Source organism: Pleurodeles waltl, chromosome 4_2 (assembly GCF_031143425.1).
Source record: "Pleurodeles waltl isolate 20211129_DDA chromosome 4_2, aPleWal1.hap1.20221129, whole genome shotgun sequence".
In the NCBI taxonomy this organism is placed as follows: Eukaryota; Metazoa; Chordata; class Amphibia; order Caudata; family Salamandridae; genus Pleurodeles; species Pleurodeles waltl.
In genome coordinates, this window is record NC_090443.1 from 1040733214 (window position 1) to 1040759615 (window position 26402).

Consider the following 26402-nt stretch of genomic DNA (forward strand, 5'->3'; position numbering starts at 1 on the left):
CCTGAATCTTTTCCTGGGGGAGTCCCTGGATCAGATTGGGAACCATTAGCTACTTTTTCAACAGATGGGGCACTTCTTGCCTTATCTTGTTCTCTAAGCATGTTAAGTAACAATTCCAAGGAAGGATTCTTCCCTACACTCAAACCTCTCTCTATGCAGAGACTCCTTGCTCCTTTCCAGCTAAGGTGATCATATGCAAGTTTGGACAGATCAACATTTTGGCCTGTGCCAGACATTTTTTAGAGAGAGTTAAAGTGATAGCAAAAGATAAAAAGTTTGTCAGAGCTTTTAGAAAGACAGAGAAAAAAACTTTTAAAACTTTTTAGAACTTTTTAGAAAGTTAGAAGTACTTTTCAGCACTTAGAAAAGAGTGAAAAGAGGAAATGCAAAACTTTTTGGCTATGTGTATATACACTGACCTTGTTTTGTATATTTTTCTCTTATGAAAAGTACAATGACAAGAGTGGTAAGTAGTCTCAAAGCACTTATCCCACCGCTGCACAACCAATGTAGGAGGCTGGACTGGCTTGTAGTGAGTACCAAGGGGTACTTGCACCTTGCACCAGGCCCAGTTATCCCTTATTAGTGTATAGGGTGTCTAGCAGCTTAGGCTGATAGATAATGGTAGCTTAGCAGAGCAGCTTAGGCTGAACTAGGAGACGTGTGAAGCTACTACAGTACCACAAGTGTCACTTGCACAATATCATAAGAAAACACAATACACAGTTATACTAAAAATAAAGGTACTTTATTTTTATGACAATATGCCAAAGTATCTTAGAGTGTACCCTCAGTGAGACAATAGGAAATATACACAAGATATATATACACAATAGCACAAATATGCAGTATAGTCTTAGAAAACAGTGCAAACAATGTATAGTTACAATAGGATGCAATGGGGAAACATAGGGATAGGGGCAACACAAACCATATACTCCAAAAGTGGAATGCGAACCACGAATGGACCCCAAACCTATGTGACCTTGTAGAGGGTCGCTGGGACTATTAGAAAATAGTGAGAGTTAGAAAAATAACCCTCCCCAAGACCCTGAAAAGTGAGTGCAAAGTGCACTAAAGTTCCCCTAAGGACAAAGAAGTCGTGTTAGAGGAATAATGCAGGAAAGACACAAACCAACAATGCAACAACTGTGGATTTCCAATCTAGGGTATCTGTGGAACAAGGGGACCAAGTCCAAAAGTCACAAGCAAGTCGGAGATGGGCAGATGCCCAGGAAATGCCAGCTGCGGGTGCAAAGAAGCTTCTACTGGACAGAGGAAGCTGTGGTTTCTGCAGGAACGCAAAGGGCTAGAGACTTCCCCTTTGGAGGACGGATCCCTCTTGCCTTGTAGAGTCGTGCAGAAGTGTTTTCCCGCCGAAAGAACGCCAACAAGCCTTGCTAGCTACAAATCGTGCATTTAGCGTTTTTGGATGCTGCTGTGGCCCAGGAGGGACCAGGGGGTCGCAAATTGGACCAGGAGAGAGAGGGGACGTCGAGCAAGACAAGGAGCCCTCTTAGCAGCAGGTAGCACCCGGAGAAGTGCCAGAAACAGGCACTACGAGGATGCGTGAAACGGTGCTCACCCGAAGTTGCACAAAGAAGTCCCACGTCGCCGGAGAACAACTTAGGAGGTCGTGCAATGCAGGTTAGAGTGCCGTGGACCCAGGCTGGACTGTGCACAAAGGATTTCCGCAGGAAGTGCACGGAGGCCGGAGTAGCTGCAAAAGTCGCGGTTCCCAGCAATGCAGTCTAGCGAGGTGAGGCAAGGACTTACCTCCACCAAACTTGGACTGAAGAGTCACTGGACTGTGGGAGTCACTTGGACAGAGTTGCTGGATTCAAGGGACCTCGCTCGTCGTGCTGAGAGGAGACCCAAGGGACTGGTAATGCAGCTTTTTGGTGCCTGCGGTTGCAGGGGGAAGATTCCGTCGACCCACGGGAGATTTCTTCGGAGCTTCTAGTGCAGAGAGGAGGCAGACTACCCCCACAGCATGCACCACCAGGAAAACAGTCGAGAAGGCGGCAGGATCAGCGTTACAGAGTTGCAGTAGTCGTCTTTGCTACTTTGTTGCAGTGTTGCAGGCTTCCAGCGCGGTCAGCAGTCGATTCCTTGGCAGAAGGTGAAGAGAGAGATGCAGAGGAACTCGGATGAGCTCTTGCATTCGTTATCTAAAGTTTCCCCAGAGACTGAGACCCTAAATAGCCAGAAAAGAGGGTTTGGCTACTTAGGAGAGAGGATAGGCTAGCAACACCTGAAGGAGCCTATCACAAGGAGTCTCTGACGTCACCTGGTGGCACTGGCCACTCAGAGCAGTCCAGTGTGCCAGCAGCACCTCTGTTTCCAAGATGGCAGAGGTCTGGAGCACACTGGAGGAGCTCTGGACACCTCCCAGGGGAGGTGCAGGTCAGGGGAGTGGTCACTCCCCTTTCCTTTGTCCAGTTTCGCGCCAGAGCAGGGCTAAGGGGTCCCCTGAACCGGTGTAGACTGGCTTATGCAGAATTGGGCACATCTGTGCCCAACAAAGCATTTCCAGAGGCTGGGGGAGGCTACTCCTCCCCTGCCTTCACACCATTTTCCAAAGGGAGAGGGTGTCACACCCTCTCTCAGAGGAAGTTCTTTGTTCTGCCATCCTGGGCCAGGCCTGGCTGGACCCCAGGAGGGCAGATGCCTGTCTGAGGGGTTGGCAGCAGCAGCAGCTGCAGTGAAACCCCAGGAAGGGCAGTTTGGCAGTACCAGGGTCTGTGCTACAGACCACTGGGATCATGGGATTGTGCCAACTATGCCAGGATGGCATAGAGGGGGCAATTCCATGATCATAGACATGTTACATGGCCATATTCGGAGTTACCATTGTGAAGCTACATATAGGTAGTGACCTATATGTAGTGCACACGTGTAATGGTGTCCCCGCACTCACAAAGTTCAGGGAATTGGCTCTGAACAATGTGGGGGCACCTTGGCTAGTGCCAGGGTGCCCTCACACTAAGTAACTTTGCACCTAACCTTTACCAGGTAAAGGTTAGACATATAGGTGACTTATAAGTTACTTAAGTGCAGTGTAAAATGGCTGTGAAATAACGTGGACGTTATTTCACTCAGGCTGCAGTGGCAGGCCTGTGTAAGAATTGTCAGAGCTCCCTATGGGTGGCAAAAGAAATGCTGCAGCCCATAGGGATCTCCTGGAACCCCAATACCCTGGGTACCTCAGTACCATATACTAGGGAATTATAAGGGTGTTCCAGTAAGCCAATGTAAATTGGTAAAAATGGTCACTAGCCTGTTAGTGACAATTTGGAAAGAAATGAGAGAGCATAACCACTGAGGTTCTGATTAGCAGAGCCTCAGTGAGACAGTTAGTCACTACACAGGTAACACATTCAGGCACACTTATGAGCACTGGGGCCCTGGGTTACCAGGGTCCCAGTGACACATACAACTAAAACAACATATATACAGTGAAAAAATGGGGGTAACATGCCAGGCAAGATGGTACTTTCCTACACAAATGGAGGTGCTCTTTCCAAAGATCGGAACTTCTGTTTTGTCAGAGTTGAGTTTGCGTTGTTCCATGGGCGTTACAGTAGGTGTTCCTGCACAACACCCATGGATTCTGACGCATCCCCAGATTTACAAAACCATGTAAAGCTGAGGCTGCCCATAACCTTACGCCTCCCAAGGTGAGGCGTAACAAGGAGAAATAACTTTATTTCTACTCGTTTTTTTTCTCTTTGCAGCACTATGGAAAGAGAAAAACACCTCTCAGGGTTGTTTTTGTGCAGGAAGGTGTCCTTCTTGCATAAAAACAATCCTGCCAACAACACAGACACCCTTGTGCCATAGTGCAAAGGTGCCTGTCTTTGCGCTAGGCTGCAAAAACGGCGCCAGTGCAGTGGGAAGGCACAGGAGTGCACAGTATTGCATAAATAGGGTGCATTCCTGTCCTTTTACTTTGGCGTAGGTCAGCACAGCAAGGTGACTTGTGGCGCTGCCCTACACCAGATCTCCATAAATGAGGGCCCAAGAGCCCAAGATGCATCCAAAGCTGAGCAGTCACATCATGTCTCTTCCATTTCATCTGTAACTGAGGATCTAGGGGCTCCGATCAATTTGTTGGCACACATTCCTGAATTCTGAATCTGAGGTTGGCCTAGTCGTAGGTCCCCGGGGAGTCATATCAACTGCAGAAGAAAGGATCCTCTCATCAGCAAGGAGGACCTGAAAAGGGGCAACACCTTATTAGGTTCTTGGTGTAACTCTGAGAAGGGACCCACAGCATTATTCTGCAGGCGCTGGCACGGTAGACTGGGCAGCACCCAGAGTTTGTCCACACTGTGCTCTGAACAGTGCAGCAGGAGGCGCTGTGGGAAAGTGACCAATGTTGTCTTCGGTGGCCAATGCACATGACATTCTTTTGTCAGTAAAGACCTTTTCTTCAATGATCCGGGTTTCAGATCCCCCAGAAGATAAATCCACTAACTATGGGGGGGGGGGGGGGGGTTAGAGCAGGATGGGCTGCCATTGGGATGTGCTCGCCCTCCTGTTCAGCCAAGGTGGTTTTGAGGCACCCAACTTTGAACTATATTATGACTCTGCACAAGCCCGCTACACTGTAGACTGGTTTAAACTCACACCATGCCTCCTACATATATGAGGGATATATGAGCCCACTCCCTTCGACAGCCTACCTGGGCACCACGCTGCACTGCCCAGCTTCGGCGGACTCAAGAGTGGCGTGTACTAACGCTGCATGGCATGGCATGGCATGGCCTGGCATGCAGGGACGCCGCTACTCTATTCCCCACTCGTCCAACTACCTCACAATCCTCTGTTGCCGGTCACCCACACACCTGTTGGTCGAACACCCCTAAGGACGGCGGGCTGTACACGCTGGGGTGATTTGCATACAAAGGGCGTATTTAAAACAAAGGAACAGTTTTTTGCAGGGGGGGAGCCATCTCCGCTAGATACATTTCTAAATATCTCAGGATTGGGCACAACATTAAAGCTGTCACCCCTGGTTTCCCAGTGGAGCCACAAACACTGATCACTCTGCGTACCCTACTACAGGCAGGATCACTGCGCCGCCTGGTCCTGCCCTTTCCTGCGCCAATCAAAGCGAAGCCACCCCAGGAAATATCCAAGCCCAAGGCAACTGGCAAGGTGAGCTCGAAGTGGGATTGATGGATGCCATCTGGTCGGCATGTGGTGCACTCACTGGAGATGTTGCCTCCAGTAGCCGGCTCCGCATTATACATTATGAGTACTTACACAGAGTTTACTGCACCCATGCAGATTATACAGATGTGGGCTGAGAGGAGATGACAGATGTTACCGCTGGAGTGCGGGGGGCTGACTTTCTCCACTTGGCATGGCAGTTCGGCTTCATTGGGGAATATCGGCGGGATATAGAAAAGGCAAAGAGGGAATGGCAGATACAACGCTTACGCTCACTCCCCTGCTCGCCATACTGGGCTACTCACAGCCACTTGAGCCCTGTTATAGAAGGGTCATTGCACTGGCGTTACTGCTAGCCGAGTGGAGGATTGCATGTCGATGGGGAAGGGGGCCAGCTCCCAAATTCAAGGAATGGCTGACTGACCTTGTCTATTGTAATGATCAGTTGATACTGTATGCAGACACCTTGCCCCCGAACTCCAGACGTAGGGACATCTGGGACGCCCTTCGTGCCTATTTGCTATCTCATCGGGGGCTCTCTTGCCCCCTAGGCCAACTGGCCACTGATCTGAGAACAATCCACAATGTGTCACTCTGTGGCGGATGGGTGTAGAGCGAGCAGGCCTTTCCCGGAAGCGATGTGGAAGCCCCACATGTTGTAAAGTGCTGGGACCTCTAGGCAGATGGCTTTCTACGCGGCTACTAATCTTCTCTGGTGACCAGTGATGGAAATTGATGACGCCTTGCACCATTGTGCTAAAGGATGGAAGGGAGTGGAGAGGGCTCTGACTGACTTAGGCTGGTGAATACATGGAGTATATGCTGCGTCTTTCTCTTGTTAACGCTGTAAATGTGAAACTTCACATTGACCAAGTGATGTGCAAACTGTTAAAGTTGCAATTGTAGTCCTGCCTTAAGCTTCTTGTATTTTCTTTCTTAAAAAATCAATAAACATTATTTAAAAAAAGGAATGGCTGCCACGACGGCACCCTGAAAGTCCCCATGGTCCTAGTCTAATCGCAGCCTCCTGCAGTGTGAGGTTGGTTTGAACATCTTTTTCAGGGCTGATTCTGGTCTGGAGCAGTGAGAGGGCTAAAGGCACTGGAGAGGCAAGCCAGGCTGAGTATACACCTTAAAGGACCTTCACAATCAAGGACCAGCATACATCAGCCACCGCCTGAACTTCCACCAACCCTCCCGACATCTGTGCTCCGCCACCCTCTCCCTCGCACATAACCCCCACAAACACAAGAGCCACAGTGGAGGATGCTTCTCCTACTTTGAGGTGAAATCCTATAACGACCTCCCCCTTCACCTGGGGACCTCATCCTCTCTTCTGGATTTCAGGAAAGGACTCAAGACCAGGCTGTTCAAGTGAACCCCCGTAGCAGCAAGATTCTCAGCGCCTGGATACCCTCATGGGTGATTAGCCACGCTCTATAAATCCTGATTGATTGGTTGATTAATTAATATGCTATTGATAGGCTGCAGACTGAAGGGGCTACTTTAACAGCTGGGTCTCCACCGACTGACCAGACACCTGTGTATTGCCTCCCTTTTCCTCACAGACACCCCCCAGATCTGCCGATCCAACAGCAGAGGTCACTCCTTCTGTCATCTGGTGGCCAAAGCCTGGAACAACCTTCCCCTGCATCTTAGGAACACCGCATTGCTCCGGGAATTCAGGAAAAGACTCAAGACATGGCTGCTCCAATGAACAGAGAGCCGGGAAGCAGCTAACAACTCCTCCACCTTGAAACCCTCATGGGTGATTTGCAGCACTTTATAAATTCTGATTGATTGGGTGGAGTGTCATGACCCAACCATGTCACAATGGCACAGTGCAATCACAGCCTCCTGCAGTGAGGGAATAGTTGGAACATTTTTGCCAGGATGATTTTGGTTTCCAGTTGGATCCTGAGTGATGTCAATCATCTAGTATGCACTCAACCACTCTGGTGCGTCCGCTTCACCTGCATCCACAGCCCCATCATGCAGCTTTAGAGCAGGGGCTAGTGCCTCGAAGCCCATTGAACAAGGAGCTGATGGAGTTATTCCTTTTATGGTATCTGGGACTTCCTGCAACAAGCCACCAATCAAGGTCATTTGTGCTGATCCCTTTCATCCTTTCAGTCATCCTCACCCGGCCCCATCAAGCCAGAGCATCTTCTCCCCTCTCCAAGGTCCATGCAACTTTTCCAATCCCTTTTCTTATTTTATGTATCTCAGTCTGCCTCTGCAGGTTAATCATTATTACCTGTATTGTGATTTCTTCAGTCTGTTGAAGGGGAGGCCTTGTGTCCAGTCCAGCACACTCCTAAAAAGTACCACAAACTGCACAGCAACCAAAGTGCTGTGCTGCGTTGCGCTAGGGGGAGAGAACATCACAGAGCCATATTTATGAAAGATGGCTCTCAGCTCTTTTCCTTAGTTATGGTGCACAACAGACTGCCTAGCACTATGCATAGACCTTTGCACGGTAGTGCATAGGTGTGCGGGATGCATAGCGTATGCTTTGTACTAGAAGAATGCCCTTCTCTTCTAGTACAATAATCCTACGCTTTGAGGAACTTGAACGCTTTTCACACATTACATGTGTGATGCAAAGTGCAACACTCAATAAATGTTTGAAAAGTTAGGAAAAATAAAAACATTTATCCTTACTAATGCCTGCTGATAGATAGCGCTTTGCATCAAAAACCGTGGGTGGTAGCGTGGGTATGCTCATGTACCACTTACAGGACACCCCACTGACACAAAGTAACGCAAAGCACATAAAGCGCTATTTGGGATACTTTAAGGACTGCTCTCCAGTGCAAATAAAATGTTATACTGGAAAGTAAATACATTATCAATACTTTGTCCCCCTTTGTATGAGTTTACACTGGAGCAAAGTGCTGGTAATCGTGCCCCTTAGTGAATTTGAGACGTTACTGCTGGGTCAGGGCTACTGCAATTATGCGATTTTGCGGCCGCTGCGATTTTTGCATAATTATACATTTGCAGCGTTTACCACAAAATCCATCATCTGTTGCATAATCTGCAGATTTAAAAAAAAAAAATTGTTTCTAGCTCAACATTAAAAAATTACTAAAAATGCAGTGACACGTGTTGCTGTGCCGTGGAAGGCGATTTTCAAAGCTGGACTGGTCACCTTTCTGTTGCTTATTGCTATATTCTGGTGTTAACCTGGCACCAATGCCCAGGCAGTATTACTAAGTTTAAAAATGATGAAATAATGAAGTAATACTATTAAAAAATGTATGGCATTATGCCGCATAATTTGCCTTCTCTTGCCGCATAATTTACTCAACCCTGCCACATAATTAGGCCCACTCCGGCCACTTAATGCCAGTGGCCCTGCTGCTGGGCTCAGCTGTGACCAATCTGACCTGAGAGTGGAGACGTGTGGAAGTCGCCAGTGAAACCCTCCTAAGCCTCACAGGTGGGCCGGGCGGCCTCCTCCTGCGCTCATTGGATGTATCTTTGTATGTGGCATTGACCTTGGGCTGATGTATAGATTACCTGTTCATCCTCTGTACGGATGATTTGCAGACTCTAAATGAGTGTGGGACAAGGATTGATGGAAGCAACTGGGATTTGCATTTGGCTGTGATTAACGTCTATTGATTAGTGGAAGGAACATGGTGTTGTAAGAATCTTGTCTTCCAAGGCAGAGTCGCCTTTTTCATTTCAGTTTGAAGACATATGTTATTGAACATGCCACAAGGGATGAATATTTAATCAAATTCACTTTTCTGGCATTTGCTTTTATTCTGTAAATGTATAATGAATGAATATATCTGATAAGCAAGATCAATCAAAAAAACATTCAGTGATAATTTAGTCAATATTTAGCTTAGAAATTATTCCAGGAATGTCATAAATGTTATGACTGTTTTCCTTAATAATTCTATTATTTTATCTACTTAAATCCCTTGCTTTTAGCATTAATTATTTTAGTTTTAGATTCTTAAACACATAAAGGATAGGTTCCATTTTAGCTTAATCTGTCCAGCTTGTTTACCTTTGGACTCACATCTACCCTAGGTAATGGAGGTCAGCATCTTTGCCCATGGAGGCTGCCAGTTTTCATCATGTTATGCAGAATTGTCAACATGTCTGCCTTTGATGCAGATGTCAAATAGCACAAATGGAACCTATCCTTTATGTGTTTAATAATCTAAAACTAAAAGAATTAATGCTAAAAGCAAGTGATTTAAGTAGATAAAATAATAGAATTATTAAGGAAAACAGTCATAACATTTATGACATTCCTGGAATAGGAACATCCCAGCAGCATGTGTGTACCCTATGACTGTGGCACATGGCCTGTCCCAGCAGCATGTGTATACCTTCTGGCTGTGGAGCATGCCCTGTCACAGCAGTATGTGTATACCTTCTGGCTATGGAACATGGCCTGTCCCAGCAGCATGTGTATACCTTCTGGCTATGGAGCATGCCCTGTCACAGCAGTATGTGTATACCTTCTGGCTATGGAACATGGCCTGTCCCAGCAGTATGTGTGCACCCTCGGGCTGTGGCACAGGGCCTGTCCCAGCAGTATGTGTGTACCCTATGGCTATGGAGCATGCCCTGTCCCAGCAGTATGTGTGTACCCTCGGGCTGTGACACAGAGCCTCTCCCAGCAGTATGTGTGTATCCTCTGACTGTGGCACAGGGCCTGTCCAGCATCATGTGTATACCTTCTGGCTATGGAGCATGCCCTGTCACAGCAGTATGTGTATACCTTCTGGCTATGGAACATGGCCTGTCCCAGCAGTATGTGTGCACCCTCGGGCTGTGGCACAGGGCCTGTCCCAGCAGTATGTGTGTACCCTATGGCTATGGAACATGCCCTGTCCCAGCAGTATGTGTGTATCCTCTGACTGTGGCACAGGGCCTGTCCAGCATCATGTGTATACCTTCTGGCTATGGAGCATGCCCTGTCACAGCAGTATGTGTGTACCTTATGGCTATGGAGCATGCCCTGTCCCAGCAGTATGTGTGTACCCTCGGATTGTGGCACAGGGCCTGTCCCAACATGAATATTCTCACCTGTCCCTATGGCACAGGGCCTCTCCCAGCAGCATGTGTGTACCCTCTGACTATGACTCAGGGTCTGTCCCAGCTGCATGTGTGTGTACCCTCTGACCATGGTACAAGGCCTGTCCCAGCAGCATGTGTGTACCCTTTCACCATGGCACAGGGCCCTTCCCAGCAGCATGTGTGGACCCTCTTACCAAAGCACAGGGCCCTTCCCAGCAGCATGTGTGTACCCTCCGACTATGGCACATGGCCTGTCGCAGCAGCATGTGAGTACTTGCTGACTGTGGCACAGGGCCTGTCCCAGCAGCATGTGATTACCCTCTATGACACATGGCCTGTCCCAGCAGCATGTGTGTGTGCGTCTGTCTGTCCGTAGGTGTGTTAAAGTGTAAATCTGTGTTTTTACACAGTAAGATCACAGACTGCTCACCTTAATAACGCTATGGTTCATTGCCCCACTATATGTGAAGGGGTGTAGCATTGGTTGACACATATGTGTGTGCTTACATGCACATCATACATGTAGGCACACATGGGCATGCCTTACACAGGTTCTGGGGTTTGACACTGGCACAGGACACGGCTCGAGGGACTCGCTCTGATCGGTTTTTGTTCATATGTGAGGGGGACACAGCTGTATCCAGAGATATTCTGATAAGTCTAACGCATTGCGGTTATTGTGATGCGCGTTGCACAAGGGCCCATCTAGCAGGTGTTGTATGTTGGACTGGTCGAGGTTAGAGGCGAGATGCAGTTTTACTCCAAGGATATATCTGGGTGACACGGAATCTGGAAACCAGGGGGGCTGGGAGGGGGGAGCCGGGGAATGAGAGTGCAAGGCCGGTGTAGTCGTGGAGGGGTCACTGCAGACAGCGAGGGTGGATTCATTGTCGGGGCTCACACGCAGAGACGCAGGGGCTCTGGCCTCGGCCTTTCGGGGGCCCCTGATAGAGCCAGCTCTATTCTGCAGAGTCTGGCCCTCATGACCTTGAGTAATTCTGAAACAGATTCTTTTAAATGCCCTTTCCTTGAATTTATTTTAATGTGGGTGATGTATGTGTGAGTCTATTACACACAATTAGCAGAGAAATGTTGTGTTAATGCTTCATGCATCCTCCATAACAAAAGTTTCTTTTACATCAAAACAGAACCCACATATCATAAATGGGGGGTGTCACAGATTATTTGCATTAATATTCGTGAGCTTCTGCTGTGTTACAATATTAAAAACGTGTCACTATCACTGAATATTAGATGTAGACACGTTTTGAATTCAGACCAGTGTATCTGTCACTGTCGCTAAACTGGCCAAAGAGGGCGTGAACGCAGTGAAATTAGATCATAAATTCAAAGCTGTCCCCAACAGGGGCCCCCAAAATACATTTGGCCCAGGACCCTCAAAATCCTTAAGATTTCCCTGACTGCATGTTCAAGATTCAATCTGCCAAAGAACCTTGAGGTCTCATTCAGACTCAACAGTAACATGTTCACCTGTAGCCTTATAGCCCACCCCCACTGTAGTGGGCTTTACCAGCCATTAAAGGCCCGCTCCAGCGTGAAATGCCTGAGAGGAAGCTTCAATGGAGCTCCCAACATGCCAGTGTTCTAATAAGTAATCATGTAAGGGTGACTTCAACCTCAAGTGCAAGTATAAACAACAGATTACTCAAAAGTCTGGGAATTGTCTGTTTCACATTAAGCAAAATTAATGGACAAAATAGAGAAAAGTGTGGAGGGCTTTGTGTACACAGAGTAGAGAGGGAGATTTCTAATCTCAGAAAAATGTTATAAGAGTACAGAAGCTTCCATGGTGGCCCAAGAAAACTAAACTGCAAGGAGCTCTGAAGGCGCCCATGAAGTGCCCATCGCTGTGGATAGCCATCTGTTACAAATGGGGTTCCTGGTTGGCTAAGGTTTGCACCTCAGCCAGGCAGTAACCACCACTCTAGTCTGGGTAAGGGAGCTACAACCCACGATAACCCCTGCTCACCCCTTGGTAGCTTGGAATGAGCAGTCAGACTTATCTCAGAAGCAATGTGTAAAGCGTTTGGCCAACACACTCACACCGGTGACACAATAAATACACTACAAAAGAGATTTCACGCCTGGGTATATAAAAAATACAGTATATTATATATCACAAAGACCAAAGCGACATTATTCATAAATGCTTTGCTCACTGCGTAGATCCTAAGTTAGTATTCATTACCTTGGCTATGTGAGCATTAAAATGTCATGCATCACAACAGCAAGTAGGTTATATAAAAAAACAAGTAAATCAGCTGGTAACCACAGATATTACCAAAAAAACATGAGGCATGATGATGGTACGCATCCTGTCAGCAGTGCGCTTTTACAAGGATCACTACGATCCAAATCACAAACCAATCATGCAGGGAATGCAGTAACCAAGTTCAAGACCCCCAGAAGGCAAGTACAGACGTGGGCCCCTGTAGCAGAGCAATAACCCAAGGTCAGTAAACATCCTGGTGCCTGGCCTGCATCAAGTTGTAACAGTTACGTTGATTAATCACCACATTGTTATCATAATACAAGGGGCACCCGGTGTAGGAAAGTACCATCTTGCCTGGTATGTTACCCCCATTTTTCACTGTATATATGTTGTTTTAGTTGTATGTGTCACTGGGATCCTGTCATCCAGGGCCCCAGTGCTCATAAGTGTGCCTGAATGTGTTACCTGTGTAGTGACTAACTGTCTCACTGAGGCTCTGCTAATCAGAACCTCAGTGGTTATGCTCTCTCATTTCTTTCAAATTGTCACTAACAGGCTAGTGACCAATTTTACCAATTTACATTGGCTTACTGGAACACCTTTATAATTCCCTAGTACATGGTACTGAGGTACCCCGGGTATTGGGGTTCCAGGAGATCCCTATGGGCTGCAGCATTTCTTTTGCCACCCATAGGGAGCTCTGACAATTCTTACACAGGCCTGCCACTGCAGCCTGAGTGAAATAACGTCCACGTTATTTCACAGCCATTTTACACTGCACTTAAGTAACTTATAAGTCACCTATGTGTCTAACCTTTACCTGGTAAAGGTTAGGTGCAAAGTTACTTAGTGTGAGGGCACCCTGGCACTAGCCAAGGTGCCCCCACATTGTTCAGGGCCAATTCCCCGGACTTTGTGAGTGCGGGGACACCATTACACGTGTGCACTACATATAGGTCACTACCTATATGTAGCTTCACAATGGTAACTCCAAATATGGCCATGTAACATGTCTATGATCATGGAATTGCCCCCTCTATGCCATCCTGGCATAGTTGGCACAATCCCATGATCCCAGTGGTCTGTAGCACAGACCCTGGTACTGCCAAACTGCCTTTCCTGGGGTTTCACTGCAGCTGCTGCTGCTGCCAACCCCTCAGACAGGTTTCTGCCCTCCTGGGGTCAAGCCAGGCTTGTCCCAGGATGGCAGAACAAAGGACTTCCTCTGAGAGAGGGTGTTACACCCTCTCCCTTTGGAAAATGGTGTGAAGGCAGGGGAAGAGTAGCCTCCCCCAGCCTCTGGAAATGCTTTCATAGGCACAGATGTGCCCAATTCTGCATAAGCCAGTCTACACCGGTTCAGGGGACCCCTTAGCCCTGCTCTGGCACGAAACTGGACAAAGGAAAGGGGAGTGACCACTCCCCTGACCTGCACCTCCCCTGGGAGGTGTCCAGAGCTCCTCCAGTGTGCTCCAGACCTCTGCCATCTTGGAAACAGAGGTGCTGCTGGCACACTGGACTGCTCTGAGTGGCCAGTGCCACCAGGTGACGTCAGAGACTCCTTCTGATAGGCTCCTTCAGGTGTTGCTAGCCTATCCTCTCTCCTAGGTAGCCAAACCCTCTTTTCTGGCTATTTATTTCTGTCTCTGGGGAAACTGTAGATAACGAATGCAAGAGCTCATCAGAGTTCCTCTGCATCTCTCTCTTCACCTTCTGCCAAGGAATCGACTGCTGACCGCGCTGGAAGCCTGCAAAACTGCAACATAGTAGCTAAGACGACTACTGCAACTCTGTAACGCTGATCCTGCCGCCTTCTCGACTGTTTTACTAGTGGTGCATGCTGTGGGGGTAGTCTGCCTCCTCTCTGCACTAGAAGCTCTGAAGAAATCTCCCGTGGGTCGACGGATTCTTCCCCCTGCAACCGCAGGCACCAAAAAGCTGCATTACCAGTCCCTTGGGTCTCCTCTCAGCACGACGAGCGAGGTCCCTCGAATCCAACAACTGTGTCCAAGTGACCCCCACAGTCCAGTGACTCTTCAGTCCAAGTTTGGTGGAGGTAAGTCCTTGCCTCCCCACGCCAGACTGCATTGCTGGGAACCGCGACTTTTGCAGCTACTCCGGCCTCTGTGCACTTCCGGCGGAAATCCTTTGTGCACAGCCAAGCCTGGGTCCACGGCACTATAACCTGCATTGTACGACTTTCTAAGTTGGTCTCCGGCGACGTGGGACTCCTTTGTGTAAGTTCGGGTGAGAACCGTTTCACGCATTCTCGTAGTGCCTGTTTCTGGCACTTCTCCGGGTGCTACCTGCTGCTGAGAGGGCTACTTGTCTTGCTCGACGTCCCCTCTCTCTCCTGACGCAAATTCCGACATCCTGGTCCCTCCTGGGCCACAGCAGCATCCAAAAACACTTACCACACGATTTGCAGCTAGCAAGGCTTGTTGGCAGTCTTTCGGCAGGAAAACACTTCTGCACAACTCTCCATGGCGTGAGGGATCCGTCCTCCAAAGGGAAAGTCTCTAGCCCTTGTCGTTCCTGCAGAAACCTAAGCTTCTTCTGTCCAGTAGAAGCTTCTTTGCACCCACAGTTGGCATTTCCTGGGCATCTGCCCATCTCCGACTTGCTTGTGACTTTTGGACTTGGTCCCCTTGTTCCACAGGTACCCTCGACTGGAAATCCATCGTTGTTGCATTGCTGGTTTGTGTCTTTCCTGCAGAATTCCCCTATCACGACTTCTATGTCCTTTGGGGAACTCTAGTGCACTTTGCACTCACTTTTCAGGGTCTTGGGGTGGGCTATTTTTCTAACCCTCACTATTTTCTAATAGTCCCAGCGATCCTCTACAAGGTCACATAGGTTTGGGGTCCATTCGTGGTTCGCATTCCACTTTTGGAGTATATGGTTTGTGTTGCCCCTATCCCTATGTGTCCCCATTGCATCCTATTGTAACTATACATTGTTTGCACTGTTTTCTAAGACTATACTGCATATTTTTGGTATTGTGTACATATATCTTGTGTATATTTCCTATCCTCTCACTGAGGGTACACTCTGAGATACTTTGGCATATTGTCATAAAAATAAAGTACCTTTATTTTTAGTATAACTGTGTATTGTGTTTTCTTATGATATTGTGCAAGTGACACTAGTGGTACTGTAGGAGCTTTACTCGTCTCCTAGTTCAGCCTAAGCTGCTCTGCTAAGCTACCATTATCTATCAGCCTATGCTGCTAGACACCCTATACACTAATAAGGGATAACTGGGCCTGGTGCAAGGTGCAAGTACCCCTTGGTACTCACTACAAGCCAGTCCAGCCTCCTACACCCGGGGGGCTTCTTTAGGGGATGAATGCAAATAGAACAGTCATAGGCCGCAGGAGCACCTGCGCACCTACTACACGAGGTACGGTAATTTCAGTAACCTCATAGTCCTGAGTGCGGAAAGGTGCGGGCACCCTGCGAGGTCTCTCCCCGCTAGCCTACAATGCTCCTGGTGCCCCCAAGGTACCCTTTACAGGAGAAAAAGGGTGGCACCCAGCCTCCACAGAAGTCAGTGGGGGCCCCCGATGGCTCCCCTCACATGCAGTGAGGACAGGTGCCAAGAGTATGCGTCGCGGCTGCTTTTCCAAAGGTCACCTCCTTTCCCAACCGCCTGTCCGGCCACAAGGGAATGCGACGAAGCGGTATATCTTTTGTGGCCCCCATGCTACCTTCAGTCCTGGCGAGACAGGCGTGTTACAGATGCGGCCGCTGGGGAGATCGTCAAAGCTAAGGTTTCCAACTTTAGGAGGGGCTGACCGTTGCTACGGCAACTTGATCACCATGGGAAAGTGGCGAGCAGCTGATGCTCTGTCTCTACTCCATGTCCTGCTGGAAAGAACTGCAGGTTCACACGGGGCCCTCATCAGTGCAAAGGTTGAGGACCCATGCACAACTCTCCTTTCTTGAACAGGCCGAGCTGTGGACACATGGGGCTCTTGAAGTGTGGGCATTGCATGGCCCAACAGCTCAGGCTGTTCCAGGAAAGCCACAAAAACAAAATACAGCACTCTCCAAGTGCTAAAGCTGCAGGACCAGGGGCAGCAAATGCACACCACTGATACCCTGCTGGCCCTGGGAGAACACTGAAAAGAATCCAAGGCTGGCAGCTGGGGCAGGGAGGCCAGCACAACAGGACAAAGATGGCGGTTCCTCCTTGCAGTCCCACAGCAGTGTCCAACTAGTCCAGAATCAGGAAGCAGCTGGCAGCAGAGCCACAAACAGAAAAGCCCTTCAGTGAGTCCTTTAGGCCACCCAGTACTTCAGGCAACGGGGCAACAACAAAAAGGCATTCCAGATGAGTCCCTCAGCTCAGTCCAGCAGTCCTTCTGGCAGAGTTCCAGTTCCCAAAAGTGCTCTCTCAATCATAGGGCAAGAGCCCCTGTACTTATACTGAAGTTCCCAGCTCCTAAAAGGTGCAAGAAGGTTCCAGTCAGATCTGACCAGTTCCAAGAATTTCCATTCTCCGCTACTTTGGCTCCAGACATTAGTAGAGGGCAAACGAGCCCTTAGTGTGAGTTCAGGACACAGCCTATGCAAGTGTAAAGTGCACCCCACCTCCCTCTCTCCCAGCCCAGGAATACCACCAGTATGTAGATGAATACAGATGTAACCCTGTCACACCTATCCCTCCCTGATTGCTGGATGTCAGGAGAACATGCACAAAGTAGAGCTGTCACTCTGCCCCAGATGTGGATTGGAGTCAGGCTGCAAAGCACTAGAGTTATAAGCACACAGAAATGGCCACTTTCTAAAAGTGGCATTTCTGAAATAGTAATCTAAAATCAGTGGCGCCCGGCAGTTTCAGGAGGGAGGGGGGCAGGAAGCACACTCACACTTTCACACACACGCATGCACATCCATTAACAACACTCAACATTCAAATATGCACGCACCAAACATTCATTTAAAAAGATCACACACACACACACTTACCTTCAGCCTCAAAGGTCCCAAGAGGGTTGGGACTGCTGCCTTCCCTCACTGGCTGACCTTAGGTCAACCAGTGAGGGAAGGTAGCAGTCCCAACTTCGCCACAGAGTGTGTGAGACTGCTGACCCCACCCTACTCTGTGACAAGGTGTAACTGATTGACACTCGCCCTGGGCACTTCAGGGCTTAAACCTGAAGCGCCCAGGTCGAAGTCAATGGGTGACGCTTCCCTCGTCACCCGGGGGAGGGCCTCGAGGCACCTTTGCTGAGCCGAGGAGGTCACGCCCACAGGAGCTGTGACCTCTTCAGCCCAGCAAAGTTCAGCTCAGGCAGCCAGGAGCCTGCGCAAATCGCGCATGTCTGCTCCTGGCTGCCTGACCTGAACATGAAGAGTGTCTGTCAGGCTGACCTTTGTTCAGCCTGACATACACTCTGGTGGGGGGGGGACATGGCCCCTCTGCCCTGAAGGATGGGCTGCGCCTGTGTAAAATCCACCCACACCAGTAAGCAGGATTTCTCATTTCCATTCAAAACATACCAAAAATGCCCATGCTACTCCTCACAGATCAGAAATTACCACTTAGACATATATGAGGGAATTCCCAATGTAAACCGATGAGAGGAGCAGTACTCACAGTAGTGAAAAACAAAATAGGCTGTTTGTTACTACTAGGACATACAACACATAAAAATATATGTTCTACCTTTTACATACACAGCACCCTGTCCATAGGGCAATCTAGGGCCTACCTTAGGGGTGACGTGTAGTAAAAAAGGAGTTTAGGCCTTGCCAATTAGCAGCGGCGGCTGTGACATTTCAAAAGTGGTGGGGTGTAAAAGTTGGAGATGAGTGCTATGTTGCTAGCAAAGCAAGAGAGACTGACATCATAAAGGGAGATTCGGTGGGGAAGGGGGTCTCCCCCAGAAATTTTGAAAAAAAAGAGAAGGCAAATGGTGCATTTCAAAGCAAATTTGAGAAAGCATGAAGATTTATAAAGCAATTGTGAATGTGTAGCCTTGAAATATTTAAACGCATTCAAACCTGTCCCATATGTTACTGCATTACTGCACTATGTCATATGTCAAATTATCATAGAGGTGAAGTGATCTGTGCATTAAATTTCAGATAAAGGATATCGGGGGTGATTCTAACCCTGGCGGTCGGTGTTAAAGCGGCGGGCAACCCGCCAACAGGCTGGCGGTCAAAAAAATGGAATTCTGACCCTGGCGGGAACCGCCAACACAGACAGCCACTTTAACACTCCGACCGCCACGGCGGTACAAACAAACAGCGCGGCGGTCACCGCCAACAGCCAGGCGGCAGACAATGTACCGCCCACACTATCACAACTCACCAATCCGCCACCTTTTCCGGGGCGGGAGCACCGCCGATAAAAACACGGCGGAAACAGACTACGAACGGGAAAACGCACACCACTACGCACTCCAGGAGGAAGGAGGACAGCATGGAACCCGAATTAAACATCCTACCTGCTCTCGTCTACCTTCTCATCTACCACGAGTACGAAGTCCCGCGCAGACGACAACGGTGAGTACTGCACCTACAACACACGGGAGGGGGAGGACGAAAGGTTACGGCCACACACATATGCGACCCCCCCCCCAACTATGTACACACCAATGCAGAGCAACAAGTCACAGTGACACCACCCAAACACCCCTGAAAAATGCTATGACATAATCAAATTTGGAATAAATATTTATGTACCAAAAAGCTCCTGAAAATTATCGTACAACCATGAAAGATATTTACAAGAAAACAAATGATATACACATCAGTGTATAACTGAAGTAACAAGTCCTGCACATCCTACGAATTCATCATGTCCGTGGGCCAAAGTTTTGAGAAACAAGGGCAAAGCCCACACAGGAGACCTGAGTCCTTTGGAGAGAACACTGCAGGGGCATCAGATGTAAAAACTACAGGCACCTCAGGGGGAAGGGAAGGGGGGGCACCACAGCCACATGAGTCCACGACGCCAGATCCACGAGGAGCCACCATGCCCACTGTACCATCCTGGGGAGTGCAAAGCCACAGTCTCTCAATGTCTCTACAGTGGGTGGGCTGCCCACTGTACCATCCTGGGGAGTGCAAAGCCACAGTCTCTCAATGTCTCTACAGTGGGTGGGCTGCCCACTGTACCATCCTGGGGAGTGCCAAGCCACAGTCTCTCAATGTCTCTACAGTGGGTGGGCTGCCCACTGTACCATCCTGGGGAGTGCAAAGCCACAGTCTCTCAATGTCTCTACAGTGGGTGGGCTGCCCACTGTACCATCCTGGGGAGTGCAAAGCCACAGTCTCTCAATGTCTCTACAGTGGGTGGGCTGCCCACTGTACCATCCTGGGGAGTGCCAAGCCACAGTCTCTCAATGTCTCTACAGTGGGTGGGCTGCCCACTGTACCATCCTGGGGAGTGCAAAGCCACAGTCTCTCAATGTCTCTACAGTGGGTGGGCTGCCCACTGTACCATCCTGGGGAGTGCAAAGCCACAGTCCATCAGGTGGATGACAGTCTCCACTGGTCAAGGAGGAGGCATGGTGGGCACAGTGAACCATAAACAGTGCTTGAGACGGCGGTGCCCAGCGGAGCGGTGCTTGAGACGGCGGTGCCCAGCGGAGCGGTGCTTGAGACGGCGGTGCCCAGCGGAGCGGTGCTTGAGATGAAGGGCCCAGCGGAGCGGTGCTTGAGACGGCGGTGCCCAGAGGAGCGGTGCTTGAGATGAAGGGCCCAGCAGAGCGGTGCTTGAGACGGCGGTGCCCAGCGGAGCGGTGCTTGAGATGAAGGGCCCAGCGGAGCGGTGCTTGAGAAGAAGGGCCCAGCGGAGCGGTGCTTGAGATGGCGGGGCCCTCTTCAGCGGTGCCTATCTTCACGGCGGGGCCCTCTTCAGCGGTGCTCTTCTGCACGGCGGGCCCTCTTCAGCGGTGCCTATCTTCACGGCGGGGCCCTGTTCAGCGGTGCTCTTCTGCACCGCGGGCCCTGTTTAGCGGTGCTCTTCTGCACCGCGTGCCCTGTTCTGCGGTGCTCTTCTGCACGGCGGGCCCTGTTCAGCGGTGCCTATCTTCACGGCGGGGCCCTGTTCAGCGGTGCTCTTCTGCACCGCGGGCCCTGTTCAGCGGTGCCTATCTTCACTGCGGGGCCCTGTTCAGCGGTGCTCTTCTGCACGGCGGGGCCCTGTTCAGTGGTGCCTATCTTCACGGTGGGGCCCTCTTCAGCGGTGCTCTTCTGCACGGCGGGCCCTCTTCATCGGTGCCTATCTTCACGGCGGGGCCCTGTTCAGCGGTGCTCTTCTGCCCCGCGGGCCCTGTTCAGCGGTGCTCTTCTGCCCCGCGGGCCCTGTTCAGCGGTGCTCTTCTGCACGGCGGGCCCTGTTCAGCGGTGCTCTTCTGCACGGCGGGGCCCTCTTCAGCGGTGCTCTTCTGCACGGCGGGCCCTCTTCAGCGGTGCCTATCTTCACGGCGGGGCCCTGTTCAGCGGTGCTCTTCTGCACCGCGGGCCCTGTTCAGCGGGGCTCTTCTGCACCGCGGGCCCTGTTCAGCGGTGCTCTTCTGCAAGGCAGGCCCTGTTCAGCGGTGCTCTTCTGCACCGCGGGCCCTGTTCAGTGGTGCTCTTCTGCACCGCGGGCCCTGTTCAGCGGTGCTCTTCTGCACCGCGGGCCCTGTTCAGCGGTGCTCTTCTGCACCGCGGGCCCTGTTCAGCGGTGCTCTTCTGCACCGCGGGCCCTGTTCAGCGGTGCTCTTCTGCACCGCGGGCCCTGTTCAGCGGTGCTCATCCAGCAGGTCAAGGGAGCCAGACCTGGCCTGGACTCCCTGCTCAGTCGCCCTCGGACCGTGACGTTTCTGGACCCTTCGGGGACGGACTCCTGGCCTCTTTAGTGTCCTCCTTCCCAGCTGGGATGTGACATGTGGGGTCCACCTTCTCCGCGCTCCTGCTGCCCTTCCGCTCCTTTGATGGGGCTCTCGGGCCCTTGCCTCCCCTAGATGGTGTGGCTGGTGAAGTGGCCGCACATTGCTCCTTGGGGGCAGCCCTGTCAGTCCTCGCACGGCGGCCCTTGTTTTTGCGGGTCCTCTTGCCGGGGGGGGGGGCTGGACGTGTCCTTGCTGCTGATCGATGTGTCACTGCTGGCAAAGGGTGGACTCCAGAACCCATGCACAACAGTGACACTCGAAGCTGGGCTGGTGGTGGCTGCGGTGCTCTTGGGACTCTTTGCAGATGGAGGGGGGAGCTCATCGGAGGGAAAGAGGTTAAGATTAGCCAGGAAAAGCTTTTTAGGTCCAAGGTAAAGGGTAGGAGAAGTGGTGATGGGAGTGGAGGAAGAGGATGTGGTTGTAGGAGAGTCAGGTGTGCTGTCATTGGGTGAAGGTGCTGGTGCTGTAGGCTGACGTGAGGTGGATGGCTGTTGGGTGGGTGTCTGCCTGCGTTTGTGTGTCTTGGAAGAGGGGGTGACAGACACAGTGGGAGAGGACACAGGGGACGTGTAAATGGCAGTGGGGGTGGTGACTGCACGAGTGTGGACTGTACTGGAGGGTAAGGTGGTGATGGAAGCACTGGCTGATGGTGGTGTGCATGCAGGTGTGAGTGTAGACGTCACAGGGAGGGAGGAGGGAGACGAGGAGGAGGGGGACACAGAGGTGGTTGTGACTGCTGGAATGTCTGCATCTGTGTGTTGCTTGGGTGAGTGTTTGTGGGATCTGTGGTGCTTGTGTCTGGATGAGCTGCTCTTGGGTGTTGAGGTGTGTGCAGGCTGGTCTGATGGTGTGGATGGGATAGGCTGAGGAACAGGAGACAGAGACAGGCTGGAGGCAGTAAGAAGAGGGAGGCTGGAAACAGGGACAATGGCTGCCGTCAGTGCTGAGGCCAGAGCAGTGAACGCTCGTTGATGGGCAGCCTGACCCGAATGAATGCCCTCCAGGTACGCATTGCTCTGTTGCACCTCCCTTTGCACACCCTGGATGGCATTCAAAAGGGTCGTCTGCCCAACAATGAGCGTCCTCACCAGGTCAATGAGCTCCGCACTGAGGGCAGCAGGGGCAACAGGGGCAGGGGCTGAGGTGCCTGGGGCGAAGGAGACGCGCGCCTTCCTGGGCGAGCGGGCACGGAGCGTAGGCTGAGGGGCTGCTGGGAGGGCGGTGCTGGTGCGCTGGGTGGCGGCTGTACCTGTAGAGGCGGGGGGCCCGGATGTTGCCGCCACCGCTAGGGAGCTCCCATCCGAGGACGTGTCTGAGTCGCTGGTGTCACCACCGGTCCCCGTTGTGGTGCTCCCCTCGCCCTCCGGATCACTGGTGCCCTCGGTGTCTGTTCCTGGGCCCACCGGGGCCTTGTGTCCTGCAGCTCCCTCGTGCTCCGATGCCAAATCTCCTCCGCCTGATGATGCTAATGCACACATGCACAAGAAGATGAAGAGAAAGGGTGGGGGGAGAAAAAAGAAGACCAGGTTGAGTGCATGCAATGTCAACACCGTTGGCGGAGAGGACAGACACAGGAGCCTCATGCACTAAGCCGCGCATTCGGGGTACACTACTCAGTACTACTGACTAGGACAACAGGCCAAGAGACGTCAAACGCGCACATGGGTGATGCTGGACCATCAATGGCTGTACTTGTCACCCTACAGAGTTGGGGGCCGGGGGCACAGGGCCATGCCTAAGGGAGAGGACTACACTACAGAAAGCGCCCTGGCCTAATGTCACCCACAGCCCTCCTCCCCCACCCAGACGCCTCCACTGCGCAGAAAGATAGGAGAATGTGCTGATACTCACCCCCTTGTGTCTGCTGTGATGTCTTAAAGCGCCCATCCAATTCAGGGTAGGCCACCGCCAGGATCCGGGACATCAGGGGGGTCATGGTGCGACTGGCACCCCTCCTAGGTTGGGAGGCCATCCCCAGCAGTGTTTCTGCGGTCTTCCTTGTTCCGCGGCGGATGTCCTCCCACCTCTTGCGGCAGTGGGTGCCCCGTCTGTTGTGAACCCCCAAGTTCCGGACTTCCTTGGCGATGGCACGCCAAATCTCGATCTTCTGATGGGCGCTGACCTATTTGACATGTACAGGGTGGAAAGGAGGAAATCATCAATGACCTGCATGTTAGATGTGATTGCCCCCCCCCACCAACTTTGCCATATGGCACATGCTCTCATCTGTCGTGCGTTGCACTCCTCATTCGCCACCCACCCCACCAACTTACATCCACCCCAATCCACACAGGCATAGCCCATTCCATGTGCACCCGGTGTACTCACTTGTTGGTCTGGAGGACCGTAGAGTAGCGCATACTGGGGGAGGACCCCATCCACGAGCTTCTCCAACTCTTCAGACGTGAAGGCAGGGGCCCTTTCCCCAGTCGCAGCCGCCATTGTCACTTCCAGACCGAGGTCACAGCAGCACTTGCAGTATAGGTCCTCTCCTGTGGATGATCAGGTCTCGAGTGATCAATCAGCTAGGAAATGGCGGTCACGCCCGCGGCCGCCGGCGCACATCATCATTGGCTCCTGAAACCCATAGGGTTCAATGTTAACCAATGCGGCTTTGCGCCGCGGTCTTCGACCGCCTACCGCCACGGTGTGCCCCGCCAGCGCATTGACCTCACATCCCATTGTCCCACTTCACAGGTCAGGCAGCCGCCATTTCAAGGGCCTACATGGCTTAATTTTGACTGCGACACACAGGCCTAGGCCTTGCATTGCCACACATACACGCCTTTCAACCCATTGCCATTCTTTAACTGTGCAAGCTGTCTGTACGTACCTGTGGTTTGCCTGACTCTGTGCTCCATGTTGTCCTTCCTAGGCACCGTCCGCTGGGACTTGCGAGGAGAAGGACGAATCCTCGCGTGTACCGACCGCTGGTGGACCTGTCGACAATGGAAGAACGCCATATAATACTTCGATACAGACTTGACCGTGCCACTATCCATGAACTGTGTGCCCAGCTGGAGCCAGCCCTGATGTCCCCCATCCGCCAACCCACAGGGATTCCCCCTCTGGTGCAGGTTTTGTCAGTCCTCCATTTTTTGGCAAGTGTGTCATTCCAGACAACAGTGGCCATGTCATCTGGAATGTCTCAGCCTATGTTTTCAAAGGTTTTGAGCAGAGTATTGTCTGCCCTGATAAAACTCATGCGGAGCTACATCATTTTCCCAGAGGAGGGTGACTTGCCTACAGTGAAGGGTGATTTCTATGCCCTTGGACATATCCCCAACATCATTGGTGCCATTGATGGGACTCATGTGGCTTTGGTACCCCCAAAAGACGATGAGCAGGTGTACAGAAACAGAAAAAGTTATCATTCGATGAATGTCCAGGTGGTCTGTTTGGCTGACCAGTACATCTCCCATGTAAATGCCAAGTTCCCAGGGTCAGTGCATGACGCGTATGTTATGCGAAATAGCAGCATCCCCTATGTGATGGAGCAGCTACAGAGACAACGTGTGTGGCTAATTGGTGACTCTTGTTACCCCAACCTGCCTTGGCTACTGACCCCAGTGAGGAATCCCCGGACCAGGGCAGAGGAACGGTACAATGAGGCCCATGGGCGAACTAGGAGGATCATCGAAAGGACCTTTGGCCTCCTGAAGGCCAGGTTTAGGTGCCTGCATATGACAGGGGGATCCCTGATGTACTCACCAAAGAAGGTGTGCCATATCATCGTGGCCTGCTGTATGCTTCACAATCTGGCATTGCGACGTCAGGTTCCTTTCCTGCAGGAGGATGGTGCAGATGGTGGTGTTGAAGCAGCTGTGGAGCCTGCGGAGAGTGAAGAGGAGGAAGACTCAGAGGACGACACAGACAACAGGGACAGAGTAATAGAACAGTATTTCCAGTAGCACACAGGTAATAATCACCCATGCCATTTTACATTTCCTGAAAGCCTCCTGCATCTCAACTTTGTCGATTTCCCCCCAGAACTATAAACATGATGTTTGATTTTCCCTTCCCTTTTCTGTGCTGTATGAGCCACTGCGTGACCTCGGCTTGGTTGGCCCATGGACTAATGCTAAGTTACCTCGGTATGTGTAATTCACAATGTTAAAAATACGTAATTGATATGTAATGTGTCATACATTTGTAAATAAGACAGGCTGAGTCCTGATTGATTTCAGTGCAATGTGTGATTTATTATTAGTGCATAGATATTGGTACATGATAGTGAAACAGTGATGGGTGGGGGTGAAGTAATGTCCATGGCAGAGTCCAGTTCTCAGTCTCACAGGTGCATTGTCCATATGCCTGTGGCAGGATGGAGCAGGGGCAGTTCAAGGTTTGACAGGGTGGCAATGTTGAACAGTGGGAGGACTTCAGGGGGTATGTGATGCTGGCGGGGGTCTTGACATCCTACTCTGTCGTTTTTTTTTATCTCAGGCTCCTTTTGCGGGGTGGTTGTTGTTCAGCAGGAGGTGGGGTTCTGGTGGGCTGTCGTTGTGGTGGGGCCTCCTGTCCACTAGCGCCGGCGGAGGTGGTAGGCTGTTCCTGTTCCTGGCTAGTGACAGGGGCCCTGTGTGATGCCACATGGTCCCGAAACGTGTCCTCTATACGGTTCAGGGCCTGGACTATGCTCCCCATAGCGGTTGAGATGTTGGTGAGTTGGTCGCTGAACCCCATGTAGCGTTGCTCCTGCTGTGCCTGGATCTCCTGGAACCTGGCCAGTACCGTCGCCATCGTCTCTTGTGAGTGGTGGTAGGCTGCCATGATGGTGGTGAGGGCCTCTTGGAGAGTGGGTTCCCTGGGCCTCTCCTCCCCCCCCTGTCGCACAGCAGCCCTCCGAGTTGCCCTGTTTCCCTGGGCCTCTGTCCCCTGGACGGTGTGCCCACTCCCACTGCCCCCAGGTCCCTGTTGTTGTTGGGTTGGTGGGTTACCCTGGGGGCCCTGTAGTGGTAGACACACCGCTGATTGACCTGTCCTAGAGACAGAGGCATGGGCCCGCTGGGTGGGAGCTGTGCTGTTGTTCCCAGAGGGGGTTG

At 51.2% G+C, this 26402-nt stretch overlaps 1 protein-coding gene across 1 annotated transcript in view; it reads left to right on the forward strand.

Moving 5' to 3' along the window:
• The window catches only part of LOC138293682 (double C2-like domain-containing protein beta), a 355441-nt gene that overhangs the window by 221283 nt on the left and 107756 nt on the right, over nucleotides 1–26402 (forward strand). The gene's annotated exons all lie outside the window — the stretch shown is intronic.